Source organism: Pinus tabuliformis, chromosome 8 (assembly GCF_031772625.1).
Source record: "Pinus tabuliformis cultivar Carrire ecotype Pingquan chromosome 8, CPIR1, whole genome shotgun sequence".
NCBI classification, from domain to species: Eukaryota; Viridiplantae; Streptophyta; class Pinopsida; order Pinales; family Pinaceae; genus Pinus; species Pinus tabuliformis.
Genome location: NC_142294.1, coordinates 1,088,226,401 through 1,088,231,427, shown reverse-complemented (window position 1 = coordinate 1,088,231,427; position 5,027 = coordinate 1,088,226,401). Strand labels below are relative to the sequence as shown.

At 36.1% G+C, this 5,027-nt stretch overlaps 1 pseudogene; it reads left to right on the top strand.

The window, feature by feature from the left end:
• Positions 1–436: 436 nt before the first annotated feature.
• LOC149239138 (transcription termination factor MTERF8, chloroplastic-like) lies at positions 437–1,199 on the top strand (annotated as a pseudogene).
• The last annotated feature ends 3,828 nt before the right edge of the window (positions 1,200–5,027 follow it).

Here is a 5,027-nt window from a genome sequence, read left to right as displayed (position 1 = left end):
GTTATAAAATAGATGTAAAGAAATAGAATATGAATGAAATAGGCCATCATGACCAAAGAGTTATGACATGGATAGAATAATGTTTACATAATAGACTATGTTCCTAATTTACAAAATAGAAACCGAAACACAAAACTGAGCTGCAGTTTATTACCTCCACCCTTCCTTACCTCCACCTAATGAGGGTGTTGCCAAAGAATTTTTAATCAACAAATGCGGTCTAACCAACGAAGAAATTACAAAAGCCTTCAGGCATTACAAGTATTTTCTTCATCGAACATCGGTCCAGAATATGGATGAAGTTCTAGAGTTGTTAAATGGTTGTGGTTTGACAACCCCGACCCAGTTTCGGAAGGTGGTCCTTTCCAACCCTACCTTTCTCTATTATAACTCTGAAAGAAACTTGAAGTCTAAGCTCAGTCTTTTGAAGAATTTCATGAAGGAAAAGGATATCACCAAACTTGTTCAAACTAGTGCAAGGACTTTCAATTCCAGCGAGGGGAGGATGAAATCTGGAATTTCTCTGTTGCAAAAACTGGGCTTTGAGGGTGAAGCATTGTCACACTTACTAGCAAGGCAGCCTGGCTTGATCATCGTGTCAGAGGAAAAGGTTGTGGAATCATTTAAACTTGCTGAGGATATCGGGTTAAAGAAGGGATCAAAAATGTTTTCATGGGGCTTGCGTTCAATTTTGATAACAGGAAAATAAAACTTAGGTCAAAAACAACGATTTGAGCAGTTTAGGTTTCTCTGAAAAACAAATTTCGGAATTATTAAGGAAAAGGACATTGATTCTTGACCTTTCAGAAAATAAAAATAAATAAATAAAGCGTAATTTAGATTTTCTGCTTAAAATTGTGGGGCTTCCATCGGCTAACCTTGTGAAGTATCCAAAACTATTTGCATACAACTTGGAGACAAGGTTGATTCCTCGCTATAGAGTGCTGGAGGCATTGAAATCCATGCAAGTTAAAAAGTTGAAAAGAAGACTTAGAATTCAAATTATTTTTCATCTGTCAGAAAAATGTTTCTTGGAAGAATATGTTAATTCAAATGCAGAGTCCTCCTCAGTTCTGCAGGATATTTACAGTGGAGAGAAATCTGGAAAGTTAGCCATTGTTAAGGAAACCACGAGTGAGCATGTTTCAATGAAAATGATTCAGGATAGATGTGGGAGCTCGTCAACTGCTTCAATATGACTTTTTTTGTGCACTATTTTTCCTTCTAATGTTGTTTTATTTTCCTAGAGGATCCCTAGTAAAGGAGGTTTGCATTGAAGTGATATACATGAATGCTTCTTTTTGTAATGGTTCTATGGCCTACTTTGGACAAGAAGTCCCAAAAAGTGCTTGCAACATCAAAGTCACGCAGCTGCCAAAAATAGGAGTTGTGACAGTATTGTTTCGTTTCATGTCCAGGTATCACGTGTTCCGTTCTTGCTCTGCTTCTTCATGTTGTCCATTGCCTCTGAATGTGTAATCAGATTTCTTGTACTAGCACAAGAAAGATATATTACGTTGAATTGTTGTTGGCACAACATCTTCTTTTCTCTACCCTTGAAGCATTTATATAGGCAACTTTCTATTTTACTTAACAGAGTTAAGGCTGCCTTTGAAGACACACTTGCCTTTTCACAAAAACCTGATCTTTGAAGAAACAAACCAAGTTATCCACTCATTTCAGTGAAGAACATCGAGAACAGGGATTTAATCATTGTGTTAGATGAGTAGTCTAGTTGTAATTTACCATGCCTGCTTTAGTTGTTTGATGGGGCAGATGATTGTTTGTATTGATATATGCCTTTTGATATAGGACATTGCTCTTATTTCTTACTACTTTTTGGTAATTTCTTTGTCATTTCATGCTACTGTTTTACTTAACAGAGCTGGGGCTACCTTTGTAGACATGCCTTTTCAGCGAAGACCCAATCTGTACAAAAATAAACCAAGTTATCAACTCATTTCATTGAAGAGTATCTTGAACAAGGATTTTCTTCATGGTGTTAGATGAATAGTTTGATTATAACTCCTTTACTATCACTAGGAATACTTTGGTAAGCTTAATTTCCTTGGCTTTATGGATGACAACTTTTCAAACTTTTCCTTGTGCTTAAATTTGCATTGAAACCAATTTGACCAACGGTCTTCATGAATGAAACCATATAAGACTTTAATGGTTGCATCTATACTATGCACATGTTGCTTTTGACTACAAGATTTGCTTCTGGGATGGTTACCGGGTTGCCTCTTGTTTAAAAGTTAAAATTTTTTTCCCAACAACCTTATAGTTAAAGAAGTGTATAAATCAAAACCTTGTTGGTATTAGAAAGATTGAACAATAAATATAACTAGCAGAGAAATAATGATCATTGAGAATAATACACCAAATGTGGTAAAACTATGATAGTGTATCAAGGAAATATTCATGGGGCCAGGTAAAGTATTTTATTACCCAAGATGAATAATTACAATCAAGCTTACAACCTCCTCAATCTTTTGGGTTTCATAGATATATTGAAGTACACATCATTATGTATGTTACATAAATTGTGACTGGTTTTGTAAATCAATATCATTAAATAAATTACCAAATATTTAATTCAGTAAATTTTGGTTTTTACATTTTATTTTAATCAGTGGTTGTCACATTCTAACAATTTCCACTTTGACAACTGTTTACCTGATACCTTGCCCAAGCCCTTTCATCATGCCAAGAGAAGCCAAACACCACTGTAGTTTCTCTAACAACATTGGTTTTGTAAACATGTTTGCATGTGTTCATAGGGTTTCACTTGGATTATTGTTTCACGATTTTGATTGATGAACCTTGAAGTAGTACACCCACCCTTTGTTGCATAATTGATGCCCCTTTTGGTGGATGTCTTGATGACATGGAAAAGTGGTTGTGGGTTGTTAGAAGAATGCCAATGGATATTTATAGTTTGGCTATGATGTGGCATGTTGTGAGTAGTTATTTTCTTGATAGAGGAAATCACTCCCCTTATTTGGCATCTTCTCATGCATTTGGAGGCATTCAGACCTTGCTTGGGGGGTCTTCTACATTAACACCCATGGTTTTGGTGACTTGGTATGTTATTTTCACATTGTATCATATAGTTTCTCTTGGTTGTTATTTTCACATTGTATCATATAGATTCTCTTGGTTTGGGAAGATCCTTTATTACTTTATTGGAGAATGTCCTAGCCTCATTACACAATCTCTTAGGGTGAACTATTTATCATATTCCTTGGGGAGAGGTGTCGGTACATGTGCATTTAACCACTTTGGCACATAGATTGAAGACACCGCACTTCTTTGAGGAGGTTATAACAACTTTATGGAAAATTGTGGCACATGTTTTTATGGGATTACTATTTATGGCCAATTTGGTTGATCCTAGGAGATAATTCCCTAACATCTTTATACTATTTCCATTTGGAGGAGTTACGTTGCTTGTCTACAATACCCTAATTACCTTGGCATATTCTTTGAATTCACTCCACTTGCAAAGGTGGTCATGACCATTATTTTCAAATATTTTTTTGGATTACTCTTGAAGGATGAGTTGCTCTCTTCTTGGAGAAACAACCTTAACATATTCTATTTTGGCCATTTATTTGGTATCTATAGGTGGCTAACTACCTTGTCTAAGAGACTACTCCCATTTTGGCTTGAGTATTTATAGGTGAAGTTATCTAGCTACACGGGTTACCCACAAGATCATTTTGATAGGGACTCTCACTTTACATATACATTTTGGACAAGTTTGCAGTTAGTGTTGGGGACTTAGTTAAACCTTAGCATTGCATATCGTCTATAAATAGATGGAAAGAATGAAAGAGTAAATCAGGTTATAGAATATATGCCTATAATGTATGACATGGATAATTAGACTCGGTGGGAAAGGTACTTACCATTGGTAGAGTTTTCCTATGATAACAATAACCACAATTCAATTAGGATGCCTCCTTATCAAGCTCTATATGGGAGGCCATGCAGGACACCATTGAGTCGACGAAAGGATGCAAAGACTATATGTCGCAATTACCCCTCACTTTTGACCATTTATGATGTCCATTTTGACTTAGATAGCTACCTATGCTAAGGCTCTATTTTGCAGTTCCATGTTATTTATTTATGAACGCTATGTCATATTCATGCATTTAGTTGCATAGGTGAAACTACTTATATAAATCATTAGATGGATTAGGTATTGATGATGGAAATGTTTGATGTATGATCTAATGTATGACTTACTTGGTTATTGTTTATCTAGTGCATGACTTATCATAGTTATTGTTGTTTCATGTGTGGCTTAAGTGGATATGACTTATCTAATGAATGACTTAGTGAAATTATGATTTATCCAATGTAAGATTTATTTCCAGTATGAACTACAAAATTGATACGTGGATGCTAGAATTAATAATATGATGTTTAAGATCACATATCTATATCTATTTTGTTGTTATATATATGCATGGATGAGAACTAACCCGCAAATTGGAAAGAACTATATGATAACCAAGATTTACTCTTCCATTGGGGAAGGTCGAGACATCCAATGAGGAAAGGTATGATGTACATTTTTCTATTACATTTGGTATCTACTTGATATGCACTCTTATGACATGGGTAAAATGTAAATGACAAGTGGCAGGACTACCAGACTGGATTATTCGATGACAAGTATCCAACCAGTGCTGTAGTGTGGTCCATATTAGGGTGTTGACCCTAGTTGTAAGGAGGGGTGGAGGTATTTACCACCGTGTAACCTCCAAACCTAGAATCGTGGGAGGGTAATGATGGACACGCTCGCCTAGACGTGCGATGACGATTGCTAGTTGGTGTTGACCCTAGTTGTAAGGAAGGGTGGAGGTATTTCCCACCGTGTAACCTCGAAACTTGGAATCGTGGGAGGGAAGTGATGAACATGCTCCCCTAGATGTGTGATGATGATTTCCAGTTGCCTGTTGGGGAAGTTAGGTCGATATAGTCGACACTTCTGCCATATTGATTTTATGAGT